Raw genomic sequence first — 14622 nt, 5'->3', positions numbered from 1 at the left:
CCCCTTCAAAATAATCTTCATATGACTCTCCTATTACCTCCCTACAGGAACAGAAATAATAAATGACCTGTTGTATTTATTTTGCTCTTTAATTGATTGATTGATTGCACTGCATTTATAACCCACCTTTTCTCCAAGGAGCTTAAACTGGTGTACAAACATGGTTCTCCCCCTCTTCATTTAATCCCCACCACAAGCCTGTGAGGTAGGGTTAGGCTGAGAGGCAGCGACTGGTTCAAAATCACCAGTGAGCTTCATGGATCAGTGGAGATTCGAACACAACATTCTTTTGATTTTAAACATTGCTTTATAACTTCTTTTTTATTCATTGTGCTGTACAAGACATTTTGAAACAATCTAATGTTCTTTTTGGAACATATATTTAAAACCTGGGTGATACGCAGTGATGCCCACCTGCAGAACAGAAACTGTTTGTGGAGCTGATTTCCTCGTCCCAGTGGAGCCCCGTGTCCCCCCAAATCTGATCCAGAGAGTTGGGGGTGCATGACTGTGGATGTCACCCCTTATTTGTGCTTAATTTGTGCCTTATAAACAGTACTGCAAATAAGCAGTACATTATTTCCCTCTGTGTTATTGCTGTATTTTTCTTCTGTATAATTATAGCAATTGTTGTTGTTATGTGTCGTCAAGTCGATTACAACTTATGACGACCCTATGAATCAGTGACCTCCAATAGCATTTGTTATAAACCACCCTGTTCAGATCTTGCAAGCGCAGGTTGTGTGCTCCTTTTGGGGAGCCTGCACACTTGCACGGTCCTGTTAAGCCATCATTTGCTTTGCGTGACATACGACCCAGGCCATTGTGTTTTTTAAAAAATACTAGAGAAATCTGGAACTGGGATAGGTATAGCTGGTATAGCATAGTGGGGAGGAGAGCCTGGCTGGGAGTCCAGAGTCTGTGAGTTCAAATTCCCACTCGTGTCTCCTGGGTGTCAAGGGCCAGCTAAAGATCACCCCCACAGTGAGTGGCTCAGGGATTACGTGCCCTGCCACCTTTGCAGCCGTGGGCAAGCTGCATAGTCCCAAGGAGCCCAGTTGCCGCCCAGCTGGCAGTTGCAGACAAGGAAGGGGCTGGCTTGTGCAGCTGTGGCAAGTTGAGCAGGCCCTAGCCAGCTGGGGAGGACTAGCCTCAGAGGGACGCAATGGTAAACCTCCTCTGAATACCGCTTACCATGAAAACCCTATTCATAGGGTAGCCATAAGTCGGGATCAACTTGAAGGCAGTCCATTTCCATTTCATATGTCTTTCACAGTCCAATCCACTTCCTGTGTAGCTTGGAAGAATTTGGTAACATGTGCCTCTGAGCATACGGTGAATGGTGGCAACACCTGCAATCAGCCCAAATAACAGAAACAAGACGTGCTGTGTTGATCTTGTTTTAGCAGGGAGGAACCAACATTATGAAGACAGTTGATATAGTTCAGATGGTCACTTTCAATATGTCTGATTTCCTTTGCAATTTTAGTGACGTTTCCTATAGGAAATCATTTTCTTTTGTTTCTATTTCTGTGAAGATGTGTACAACAACACTTTGCAAAATTTACACTAAAAAAACTCCAAACATAATAATGGCACTGACTTCTGCAGAATAGTCTCCAGTGAACCTCAGGAGTGTGTAAATTTGTACAAGATAAAATAGCGGGAGGTGAAATATATTCTAGCAAAATGTTAGGTGTGCTCTATATTTTTAATTGACCGTGCCCACCTTGCCTTAAATGAAGTGGTTTAAACATAGCAGGCTGAAAACATGCATCCTCTTTTTCCCAACAGCTAAAGTCATTGCTGAAGGAGCAACATATTGGAATCAGTCTGATTTTACGTCAAACTACAGTTTCAGATTCTACTGTTAATGCACCCAAAATAGAAATAGAACATAACCTCCAATTTGAAACACAAAAGGCTATCTTCCCCATCATATGACACTGACCAATAAAAAGGCTTTGAAATTAATAAAAATAAAATTGACACACATTTCTGGGATGAATAATGAGGAAAATAAAATTTTCTAGTTTAGATTCTCTGTAGAAACAGTAGTAACACAGAAAAGAAGCCAAGTAAGAAGAACACCAACAAACATACAAAAATATAATTCTCTATCTTTGGAGATGGCAGGTGTTGCCACCACTCACCGTATGCTCAGAGGCACATGTTACCAAATTCTTCCAAACTACACAGGAAGTGGGTTGGCCTGTGAAAGACCAACCCAAATGGTGTTTGCATTTTGACCAATTTGTAGGGCAGTACAATATCTCAGAGAGGAGTTCAGGTCTCCTGCTCCCCTGGTGCATCCACTATAGCTGCCCAACTTCCCTGCTTTTTAAAGTTTGATAGAAATAGTTGTGGGCTATAGGTACATTCCTAAACCGCAAGGTTTTTTGCCTATTAGTGAATATAAATATAATTGTAGATCTTCAATAATTTATAAAATTTTATAATTTACAATTATATTTTTTTATAAATTATAAATAACAAATTAAACCAGAACTATCACTAGAAGCTAAAATGATGAAACTGAGGTTATCATCTTTTGGACACATAATGAGAAGACGTGATTGACTAGAAAAGACAATAATGCTGGGGAAAACAGAAGGGAGTAGAAAAAGAGGAAGACCAAACAAGAGATGGATTGATTCCATAAAGGAAGCCACAGACTTGAACTTATAAGATCTGAACAGGGTAGTTTATAACAAATGCTATTGGAAGTCGCTGATTCATAGGGTCGCCCTAAGTCATAATAGACTTGAAGGCATATACCAACAAAGACCAAAAACAATAAACCAATTCGTAGTTAACTAAATCTCAATGCATACAATTCCCATTCCCTTCACTCACCTCGACCTCCTTTATTTGAATAATGGGCTGATTAAGCCCCTGTTTACCCACCAAAGGAATTGGAACAATTTTCTAGTCTAAATTCATTGCCAGGATCCAGTGGTCTTGTGTGTCTGTGAGGGCTACCCTGCCTTCAGTGGAGGGGAGTTGTATGTATGCATCCCGTAATACTGTTGCGCACCCCCAAACAGTGAGATTTCCGGGGTCCTTGCGCTCATCCAGGGTTTGGTTTCCTTTGGGAAGAAGGTCAGCGGAGACTGTGATGTCTTTATGAAATATGGTTTATTTATTTACACACATTCCAACCTGAGCTTAGGATGGAGGGGTTCAAGGCATCAGCAGTCCAATATCCAGTTTTCCCATCAGTGTTACAGGAGGCACCGCAAATGCCATGGTGCAGAGAGCCAGCCTCTCTGCCTGCCTCCAGTTCCCAGCAATTCTTCCTCACAACTCAAAAACACAAGCCTCTCCTAGCAGCCAGGAAGGGGGGGGGAGGCTCTTCTGAAGAGTTTCAATGACAAAAGGGTCTTCCTGGCCCATTCACCAGTTGCTGGCCTACCTGGCCACTCTGTTAGTTTAACAAAAGAGACTCATCTGACCAGCAGAGCGAGTTCTTCATTCCAAGGCACAGGATTCCAAATCAGAGGCTGGAAAGGGGACCCACAGGAACCATCCATTCCATCCTCCAAATTCACAACAATATATATTGGATTGCCTTTGAAATGAATTGTTAGATCCTCTTGTCCTCACAGCCAGTTGTGTTCATGGTTCTTTGAGTCAGGTACCGATGGTGTTAGTCTGTATTCAAGGTAGCACATTTTGACCTGTCAAGATCTAGCAGTAGCACAAATGATTAACTTTTAAATAAAATTATCTACATAAGTTAGGAGGGTGTAGAATGCAATAGCTTGCTCAAATATATGCTGCTCTATCTCTGTTGGAACTGTGTAACAGCATGAGGATAGTCATTTTTGTGTACATTCAATTTCAACAGGCTTTTTCTTTCTTTCTAGTTCTCCTGCTCTTGCAACAGCTGTCTATGCTTTTCTATTTTAAGATTTTTGTTTACTTATTACTTACACACATTTCTATTTTGGTACTTTGAAACCTTTTTTTAATGAAATAGACCAAGGTCAGAACAAAACGGGGTTTGGCAGATTAAATGCTATCTGTAGTTTACTTTAGCCGATGCCACTGAATTTCCATGCAACTCTTGGTATTTCAAAGCCCTCCTTTGCACTAAAATTTTGTAGTATGATAAATATCCACCTGATCACCAGATCTGCTAATGTGTTGTTTCCCCCCCTCCAGCTCAACATCAATATTCTACTGTTTTATTGAGAGTCAATGATGTGACAACTTATTGACATTGCCAGTAAGATGATACATGGCCCTCAAAAGGAAATGTCAGGGGCTCATCCACTTAGATAGTTTTGAGTAAAGTGGAATATCAGCTTTTCACCAATCTACAACTTTATTGCATCCCTAGCACATAGGTCTCCTACTGAAAGCCAATGATTGGTTTGTTTATTTATTATTTGATTTATATCCTGACCTTTCTCCTAGCAGGAGCCCAGGGTGGCAGGTTTCAGAATAGGGCACATAAAACAATCACATCAGCTCAGTGGTGGAATTACAAGAGCATATGATATTTCTGTGCCACGCCACCTCTACTTTTCGAAGACAGTAACAGTATGTCTACCCAGAAGCTAGTTTCAATACTTGCAGCACTGTTGCACAGGAAAAGCACGCATAAATTCTGGTGTGAAAAAGGCTGAGACCTACTTAAGTTGTCCAACTAAGATCTGATTTGCTTTCATATGAATTATTGTGCGAATGGGGGGAGGATATGTGGATGCATGAGGATAAACTGAGTGTCTTTTGGCAAATGTATGGATGAATGGATTTGTGTGAATGGGATGTGGATGGATGTGTGTACACATGGATGTAGTTTGGCCCCTTTCACTTCTGGCTTTGACCCTAGCCCCTCTGGCATGCAGCTCATGGAATGTCACACATAAGGGAATGTGGCCTTCAGGCTGAAAAAGAGCCTTCCCCCCATTTATAAGATGCAGTTTTGTTTTTTGTTCTGTTGCTTATAGTATAATTTAGGCATATATCTAACTTTTGCTCATACTATGAACAGGGTCTCTCAACAGCAGATGGTTTGGTATGTTTCATTCTTGCTTTTCCACTGACAGCTGGTATCCCATGGTTTGCTTGTGCATAGGAAATAGGTTAACAGCTACTATAAAAGCTAAGGCTTTTGTGCTCTTGCAAAACACTATTAGACCTACCCATGCATACAAATAGTTAGCAGTCTCCACTTACACTTCCTGAAATGGAACTAGATTGTGACAAATTTGCTCTGTTCAGGGTAGAAGTCAAAGCGTGCTGTCTATGTAGCAGGCTGTGAGCCTGGCAGTTAAGCTGCACCTTAGCTTTCCCTGAAGTAGATGCCATGTCAAAGGGGAGAGAGTCAGTGCCCCCTCCTTGTATTAGCACACAGGAAATTTAGGATTCAGGAGCAAGTGTTCAGACAGATAAGATCAGTTAAACAAGTTTCCTGTACTTATAAAACTATTTAAACATTCCATACGAAAGAATAAAAGTTAACCAGCATAGAATCAAAATAAAAGCAAGTTGTGTTGTTGTTATGTGTCGTCAAGTCGATTACGACTTATGGCGCCCCTATGAATCGGCAACCTCCAATAGCATTTGTTATAAACCACCCTGTCCAGATCTTGTAAGTTCAGGTCTGTGGCTTCTTTATAGAATCAATCCATCTCTTGTTTGGCCTTCCTCTTTTTCTACTGCCTTCTGTTTTTCCCAGCATTATTGTCTTTTCTAGTGAATCATGTCTTCTCATTATGTGTCCAAAGGATGATAACCTCAGTTTCATCATTTTAGTTTCTAGTGATAGTTCTGATTTAATTTGTTCATAAATCTTCTGTTGTCATTACTTTAGTCTTCTTGACATTCAGCTGTAGTCCGGCTTTTCTGCTTTCCTCTTTAACTCTCATCAGCATTCATTTCAAATCATTACTGGTTTCTGCTAGTAGTATGGTATTGTCTGCATATCTTAAATTATTGATATTTCTCTCCCCATCTTCACACCTCCTTCATCTTGGTCCAATCCTGCTTTCCATAGGAAATGTTCTGCGTATAAATTAAATAAATAGGGTGATAAAATACACCCCGTCTCACACCCTTTCTGAAGGGGAACAAATCGGTTTCTCCAGAAGCAAGTTTCTCCAAAAGCAAGTTAAGGCATTACATATCTTAAAATCTTGATATATAGCAGAGATATAACACATTGATGCAACCTATTTGATGCAGAGCTGAGGTACCTTGCTTAGTTACCTGGGTCTTACAAGGCTATCTGAGGATGCAAGCATTAGTGAGCCTCTCATAGGAGAAGACTGATTTGATACTAAAATGTAGGAATATTTATACTAAATGTTCCTTCGAAGATTATAAATTCATGAAACATTCCTAGCTTAATTGCTACTTATCGCAATTGTCAGGGAAAAAATAACTATTCTAAAATATAACAAGATGGTATATTCCTCAATATATCTGAATACATGCAAGAAATACAATAAATTTCAGCTACAGAATAACATCTTAAATCTCATAGACATGGGAAGATATGTGGTATGCATCTGAACATACAAAGAAATTTATCAGTTCAGGAAAGTTTTTCAATGTTTATACTAACAATTGTCCAACTAAGTGGAACCACTTCACAATTTACGATATAAGTAATTAATGGCCTATTATCAGTATGAATTAATTGCTCGATTGATGTTAGTCATTCTGAGATTTTATGTCTTTGAGATAAGCTCAAATTTATGGTTTTATGGCTGGAGATATTTTAGTGTGGCACCAGAGGTGTTCTGGCGTCTATCAGATGCCATGATGGTGGGCCCATCATGAATAGACAAAGGAATGACTCCCTGTGTATCAGATTTAATTGTGCTTCATTTGGTTGAGGGGAATTATTAATATGAATATTAGCCCGGAATCCTCCATTGTCTCTGCTTCCAGCTAGGTTAGAAGTGGGAATATTTGCCATAAAATCAGATGCATATGGGAAGCATCTTCTCAATACAAAACCGGAGTTCCTTTAAAACTTTATTATGGAAATTCTTTAATTTTACCATAATAGTCACTTCATTATAACATCAGGACCATGCCCAACTGTATGAAATAGAATGATGACATAACTGTGACAGCCACCACCCATGCAGCCTGGGGCCCAGGTCATCTGAGGAAGGGAGAATTGGACACAGCAAAGTGTACCCCTCTTTTGCACTGTTTCGTTTCCCATTGGTGCACTCACCACCACCACATAAGAAGTTAATACTTTCACAAGCTCCTTTGTGCCGCTTTGGAGCAAATTAACAAACTAAATGTGGACATCCTCTATCCCTAGTCTATGACTGCCTCTCACTCACCAGACTCTCAGGAATTTCTTGCACTTGAATAGCAGCCCTTTGATTGCCTGCCTTCCAAGCATCTTCTTATCACACTGAGAGCCACCTTGGTCTCAAGGCTTTGTTATCTCAGGAGCCCCATCTTGAACTAAAAACTCCAGACAGAGCAGCTGTAGCTGTAGATTCCCCTTGTCAATCATATGCTCCTCCCAGCATGATTCAGCCAGCAGGAAATATCAGTGCCAGGTTACAGGCCAGATGAAGTCAGGAGCTTTTAATTTTCCCACCCTCAGACGAGGGCTGTGCCATTCCTCACATTCACAATGAAGTTTTCACTGCCTTGATATTTGAGCCTCAGGATAGGTGATCAGCCAGATCAGGTCATTCGAGCAGGTTAACCCTATAACCCTTAAACAAACAGACAAGAAAGATATGCAACAGACCATACAAACAGTATCTAAATAAAGCCCAGAAAGATATGCATACCCATATAATATGCAGCAGTCCATAAAGAGCATAGTCCATATTAACAGTCCAGGACAGCAAAGTCCAATTCCTTCACATTGATCTTCCTAGAATGACTTAGAATAATATCTGTCACATAGTCACTAAATATCCTTGCTCAAGTCACTCTTGCTTATCCTTAGCACCCCAACATTTTCTTATACCACATTAAACAGAGAATATTAGATCTCATCATTTCGAAGCATACTGGAGCATAACTGTGTGCAACTGACTACAAAAGTCAGTTACAGAATAAAGGGTAGCCAATTCACAATAAATGTACCTAGTGTATCTCTGTTCTTTTACACATTAATTTACCCCACATTTTGTCAAACTATTTCTAATTCTTAGTACAGTAGGGCCCCACTTTACGGCACTTCGCTTTACAGCGCTTCGCTAATACAGCGGTCTCAATTAGATGCAATTAGACTAAAGCCCCACCCATACGGCGTTTGTTCTGCTTTTACGGCGGTTTTCGAGCATCGCGCGCCATTCTATTCAATGAGTTCTGCTTTACAGCGGTTTTTGCTTTACAGCGGGGGTCTGGAACATAACCCACTGTATGAGTGGGGCCCTACTGTAGTCAGTATTTTCGATATCAGACATTTTTTGCAGCAGTGACTATGTGAGAGATTAATTTTTTTATGTTAGAATGTAAAGCACCATTATTTATTTATTAGATTTATATCCCGGCCTTCCTCCCACTAGGAGCCCAGGGCTGAACATACATCAGAAGAAAGAATAGGCGTTCTAACTGAACGTTTTATCCCAACATCACCATTCCAATAGTAAAAGGGGAACAAGGGGGATTTTGTTTATCTATTGTGTGGAGCTATTGTGATGATTCATGAATGCTCTTTGAATAGCACTATAGAAAAAATACCTCTGATATTTCCGTAAAAAGCCAAACTATAATCAGTACAGAAAATAATTAGTACAGATTTGGAAGACTGAGTGAATGAACGATTGTATTCTCCTACAGACACCTGCCCTAACCTTGAGTTTTTCTTCAGAGGGCCTTTGCTGAATGTCCCTGCCAAGCAAGTGGCCTTTTTGCTAAGTGGCACCCCAAATGTAGAATGTCCTTTCTAGATAGGGCCAGGAAAATTATGGCACCATTAACATTATATCAGGTGAAGCCTTCTTTATTATTATTTGGGCTTTTAAAAAATGGGTAGTTTTAGTGTTCCGAACAACTGTTTTTATGTGCTGTGCATTTTGGATTTATGTGCTTTATCTTTCTCTGTGCTGAATATTGTCATGCTGCAATTACTTTTTTATGATATTTTATTTTTAATCGTATGTTATGTTGTGAGCTACTTGGAAGACTATTATTTGGCAGTCTTATAAAAATATAGAAAGTAGATAAATAAATAAATACATACATACATACATACAGGAAACAGTTTGTGATAACCTACTATGGGGAGTACCTGTAATCATAGGCCCACTCAACGTGGAGGAGAAATTTACCATACATTTGCAAAAAGCAGGGGAGGCATGAACATTTAATATTTCTTTTGTGCCACTGCAAGAGTATCCTGATATTATGAGCAATGTGCAGGAAGAACAAGAGATTGATGTCCCATCTTCAGTATCATCATGTAGGGCTTTAGTCCTTTAGGTTTATGTTGCAGCAGTTGTATTTATTTAAGGGAGAATACTTAGAAGTTAATTATGTTATTCAAGAAGCAGTGTGGTAGGACTAGAGACTAGCAAGCTTTTACCTGAGACTTACCATATTTCTCATAGACTCATGGTTGATCTTGAGAAGGTCACCATCTTCCATTCTGGGCTCCTGCTGGGAGGAAGGGCAGGATATATATCTAATAAATTCTCACTTGCCCCCTCATAAAATGGGAATATTTGTGACTAGTGCTGCACAGAATGTTTTGACCTTTAATTTTCAATGCTAAAGTTGTACAATCTATGGAACGTACAGTCTAAGGAACATAGGAACAGACAGTTTATGGAAAACCCTCACCTTCTATCTTTTTGCAGATTTTTTCATGTCTGTTTGCAGCTATCATTTCTCTCATCTGCTGCACACATAAATCTAAACTCACAAAATCTGGGGCAATCCTGCTGGGATCAGACAAGCCAATGGGCTGACTTTAGGCTGTATCTTCTAAGAAGTGAGTTCAGTGATAGTACTGCTCATTGAATTGATTAGGGTTTAAATTCTGTGCTATGCTAACACATGGATTTGTTGTCCAACCAATAGCGAGTAGTGATCAAAGTAATTCATTCTGATCATATCCAATTCTTTGTAATCTAAATTTTCCTATCTCCACTAAATCTTTCATATTAATAATGCCTGATAATGCCTGATAAATCCTTTGTATGAATAATCTTTTCCCCATCACTCCTAGCAAGCTTTTCTACATTTAAAAATGTGAATGTCAGCTTTCTTAGCTAGAAGGATGAGCTACCCCCTCATTTGTTTTATAGCTATGCAATTTTCAGGCCCATTTTACTGCTTTACTGTTGCTAATTTCTTATCTATACTAGTGATAGAATGCTTCATTATCAAATATGCAAAATATGTCCTTAAGAATCTTCATAGTTGAAAATAGTTACTTCTTGAGAACTGTAATTTTTCTAGAACCACTCACAGTATTAAGGAAAAGGCTCTTCTTTTGTAAGAGTCCTCTTTTAGCAAATGCTTTCTTCCACAAGTATTTAGAAACCACCCTGACAAAACCTTGACATTAGTCAAGCAAGTTAATTATTAACTAAAATAAATGGCCTGCTTTAATGAAGTGTGGGCTGTTACTCCACTTCACAACACTCTGCTGTCAGCCAAGTGCAGAGAGGCCATCATAAGCTTTTAAAGAAGCTGTTCTTATGTTTCAGGCGACGTGGGGATGATACATGATTCATTGTACAAATCTTCTGGGGCCAGGTAAGATACTAAGATGGGTGAATTGAGATAAAGAATCTGGGTTTTGTATGATCATAAATAAGTCAAATGAAAAATATGATGGTACATTTGACTGTGAAAACAATAATGCCTCCTCTTTTGAGACTGACTTTCCAAAGAAAGGGTAGAATTTTAATGCTTTCATTTTTCATGTTAACTTAATTTTAATTAATACACTCATTAATCACATTCTCCAGTAAAGCAGCACTTGAACCGATGCACAACAATAAACAATAAAATCAACTGAATTTTATGCAAATTACATTTCATATAGATTATATTGGGTTGTATCCAGTGGTGACTTTGTGTAAGTGAAAGTGCTTCTGCTCATACATGGTGGGACACCTAATTACAGAGCTTGGAAAAGTTACTTTTTTGAACTACAGCTCCCATCAGCCCAATCCAGTGGCCATGCTGGATGGGGCTGATGGGAGTTGTAGTTTAAAAAAAGTAACTTTTCCAAGCTCTGCCTAATTATTGCCAATCTCCCTACTGGCTGCAGCTCCTCGTGTGCCTGAAAAAGTACTCCTTGGAGTTGGGGGACCCTCTGGAAGTATGGGATATGATACAAAGGGCTACAATAGGTATGGGGAAATTAACAAAAACCACGAGCCCTGCCTTACATGAATGGAAGTGCTGTCCACTAGCACAAAATGATTGTTGGTTGCCACCCTTTGTGTATGACCTTAGTTTTAATGCAATGATTACATTATTATGTTACTTTATACCAGGCTCTTGCTTTTGTTTGACAAAATTCCCTGACCCAGATAATTTTTCTCAATTCCCTAAGATTTAAATGGATCAATTTTAATAAGTGTGCTCTAGTTAAATTCTGCATTACAGCATATACTAGTAGCACATTGATATGGCTTGCTAAGGGAACAGCAAAGACAGAATGGTAAAGGCTCAATAATATGAGTAGGAAGACAAGCTCAGGTATACATTGTATGTGTTTATCACACAGAAGGCTGTTTAAAGCAAAACCAACAAGATTTTTTTAAACAGTTCTACATATTCTGAACAATCTGGCTTTTTTTAAGTGTTCAGAAGAATGTGGTTTGTAATGAGAAGTACTGTTACTAAATAGATTCTTTTCAATCTTCAAAACTAACTTTAAAATAAAGTCTCTAAAGAACTCATGTTTAACAACATTTTATTTTAGGGATTAGAATGGAAACATAATTGCAATTGTAAGACCCAGCCAAGACCAAGGAGTCAGGGAAACAATATTTTCCCCATTTAATTTCGTAACCTGTTTCATGCTTCTCCTGGCAAACTGAAATATGATCTATGCTTAAAAGTAGCAATTAAGTACTACAGTATAGTTTCTGTGCTGTACCCCTGGAGAGTTCTGCCGAGGATCATCCACCTGTCATGTCATTAGCATTGAAGCCTTTGCCACTAAGAAATGAATGGTACTTATAACTTTGCTACCCCAGCAGTTCTGGGTTCCTGTCATGAACTGTAGGAAACCCAAAGGATCTCGATCTACCCAGATCAGAATCATTGCAGGTTTGGCTGCTCTCATTGCCTCCAGCTCTTGCCAACACACACCTTCTTCTACTGAAGAGTGGTAATCTCTCTCTGACCTTAATGATAAAAGGAATTGGTAATAAAAATATTGTACACTATTTCTATAACTTGTATGTTATGTTTGAGAACGTTGCCTTTGCAATGATATCCATTCTGTGAATGTGGGAGTTGTCTAGGGCCTCATCTCAAGCCAGAGTGTTTGTCTCACTTATCGAATTGGGCAACTTATTCGGAAAACACTATGGAATTTATGTGGTAGCTAGTTAGATGCATACCTACATTATTTGGGATTATTATACCCTTTGCTATCAAAGTCACAGCTGGCAACACCATATATACCACCTTGAGTTCCAAGACAGCAGAAAAGCAGGATTTCAGTGTATTAGATCAGCTGTAAGGAACCTTTGGCCCATCAGATGTTGCTGAACTATAGCTCTCATCATCCGTGGCCATTGGCCATGCTTGCTAGGGCTGATGCGTGTTGTAGTTCAGCAACATCTGGAGGGCCAAAGGTTCCCCACTCCTGTACTAGATGAATAAAAATCACCCCAGCAGATTTCCTGTAGGTGGAGGGACAGATGGCTTCTCAGCCGAATTAATGGAGCAGCTTCTCACCATTTCCTGCAGCCTGATGGAATAGCTGTTGCTGGGTAATCTTTAAGGGAGAGGGAAAGCCTGATGGGGAAGACTTCTCAGAGGAAAGGGTGAAGTGGCTCTGCTTCCCTTCTTTTTTCAGCTGCACTCCAATTTTCCAAAAACAAGCTGTCCAAATATCACTGACAGCTTGATGTGACTTAAAAAAAATTAATTGATTTTTATACACCTTATACATAACATCTGTCACAACCCCACCCATCATACATTGCTCCAAATACCTGTTTATCCATAACCTTATATTTTGCACTCCATAATTCATTACCATTTTCACTCATCTCATAATACATATAGAAAGTAATAATGATCTCCAGTCTCATAAACAGGGTAGGGTTCTCTGACCATTAGCCCATGATGTGAACAGAATAAATAGCTGCCAACATTTTGTGAATGTGTCTTTCTTTTTTAATCCTTTACTCATCTTCAGTTTCTGTGTTAGCACTGTTAGAAAAGTTATCTCCCATATTTTTCCACAGCATCTATCATGGTATTTAAAACTTTCCAACATCTGGCTATAACTTGATGGGCAGCTACTAACGTAAAACTAATTAACTTTTTACTTCGCAACCTAGTGTTTTAGTTTATGAATAAATTTAAAAGCGTTAGTTCTGGCATTAGCTGCACTGTCTATTCAATGATCTCCATTTCATTTTGTGCCTCAACCCACTTTTTTTTTACTTTCTCACAATCCCACCACATGTGTGTGTAGGCTCCTATCCCCCCACATTTCCACCAACACTTTGGGGATCCAGTTTTAGTTATATACCACATCTGGGGGTGTGTGCCTAATACCATGTCTGTATTATATTTAACACTGTTTTTCTGTGTGAATTGGCAATTGAAGTATAAGGGAACTTAACCCACATGTCCTGCCACCTATCCTCATCTATTATTATTCCCAGTTCTCCTTCCCAATATGCCTTGGATATTTGTTGCATCCCCATATCTACACTTTATTAATATTTATATATCCTGTATACCAGGCCTCTGTCACTGCTACCTACTAGATATAGGGGTTGGCAATATATAAAGACATGAATCTTGACACTATTGTTTTTGTCATTGCAATTTTACTCGTCATAGATAATCTCATCTTCTCCCAGTTCCTCAACTCTATTCTCACTTTTTTTCCATATAGGAAAATAGTTAAATTGGAAGGATTTCTTGAGATTCCTAGGTACTTGAACTCTTAAATATATGACTGTTGCGACTGTTAAGAAATTTTTTTTAAGAGAGGGAGTTTCCAATATGCCCCAATTGTCACAATGGAACATGTTAAAATAGTTTGTAAAGGCCTTGTTCTGGGTGCCCCTACCTTTTGAGGTGAAGTGGGTAGCACTGGCTACATGGGAACTCCCTCTGCTGAAAATAATTGCCTGCATTTACTGTAAGGTTAACGCTTTCTCCTGGATATTTTGATTGTTAAACTGTATTTAACTTGCTCTTGTTTAGTAGTATTTAATTATGGGAATATTTTGTGATATTTTTTGTAATTAAAAAAACTTATTGTCAAAAGGCAGGGGGAAATTGTTTCAAATAAACATTTGTCTGTCAATTTGATCAAGTCACAAATTCACTACTTAGGAATCTGTTTTATTAATAGAAACTATTAACTAGAATTTTGATGAGCAAGAGCATTAATTAAACACATGTGTTATGGTGATCTGCAGTTATAAACAGCTAACTAGCAATGGGGAGATAGTGGCATTAGGT

At 38.9% G+C, this 14622-nt stretch overlaps 1 protein-coding gene and 1 long non-coding RNA gene across 8 annotated transcripts in view; one reads left to right on the top strand and one right to left on the bottom strand.

Annotated features, from left to right (window-relative positions):
- Window positions 1–14622, top strand: part of LOC133387758 (E3 ubiquitin-protein ligase RNF170-like) — a 45059-nt gene that overhangs the window by 15633 nt on the left and 14804 nt on the right. The window lies entirely within an intron of this gene.
- LOC133387759 (uncharacterized) overlaps window positions 1–14622 on the bottom strand; it is a 40961-nt gene that overhangs the window by 13780 nt on the left and 12559 nt on the right. For 3 of the 6 annotated variants that reach the window (XR_009763547.1, XR_009763551.1, XR_009763549.1), the window contains exons 3-6: window positions 12871–13048; window positions 9538–9597; window positions 7317–7703; window positions 1195–1352 (exon numbers count right to left, since the gene is read on the bottom strand). This is a non-coding gene — a long non-coding RNA (uncharacterized LOC133387759). Of the gene's footprint in view, window positions 1–1194; window positions 1353–7316; window positions 7704–9537; window positions 9601–12870; window positions 13049–14622 lie in introns of all 6 variants that reach the window. The other 3 variants (XR_009763552.1, XR_009763548.1, XR_009763550.1) reach the window with 3 other exon arrangements.

The sequence above is a fragment of the Rhineura floridana genome, chromosome 6, assembly GCF_030035675.1.
Source record: "Rhineura floridana isolate rRhiFlo1 chromosome 6, rRhiFlo1.hap2, whole genome shotgun sequence".
NCBI lineage: Eukaryota > Metazoa > Chordata > Lepidosauria > Squamata > Rhineuridae > Rhineura > Rhineura floridana.
The sequence above is the reverse complement of the archived record's forward strand: the minus strand, read 5'-3'. Positions and strand labels throughout refer to the sequence as shown.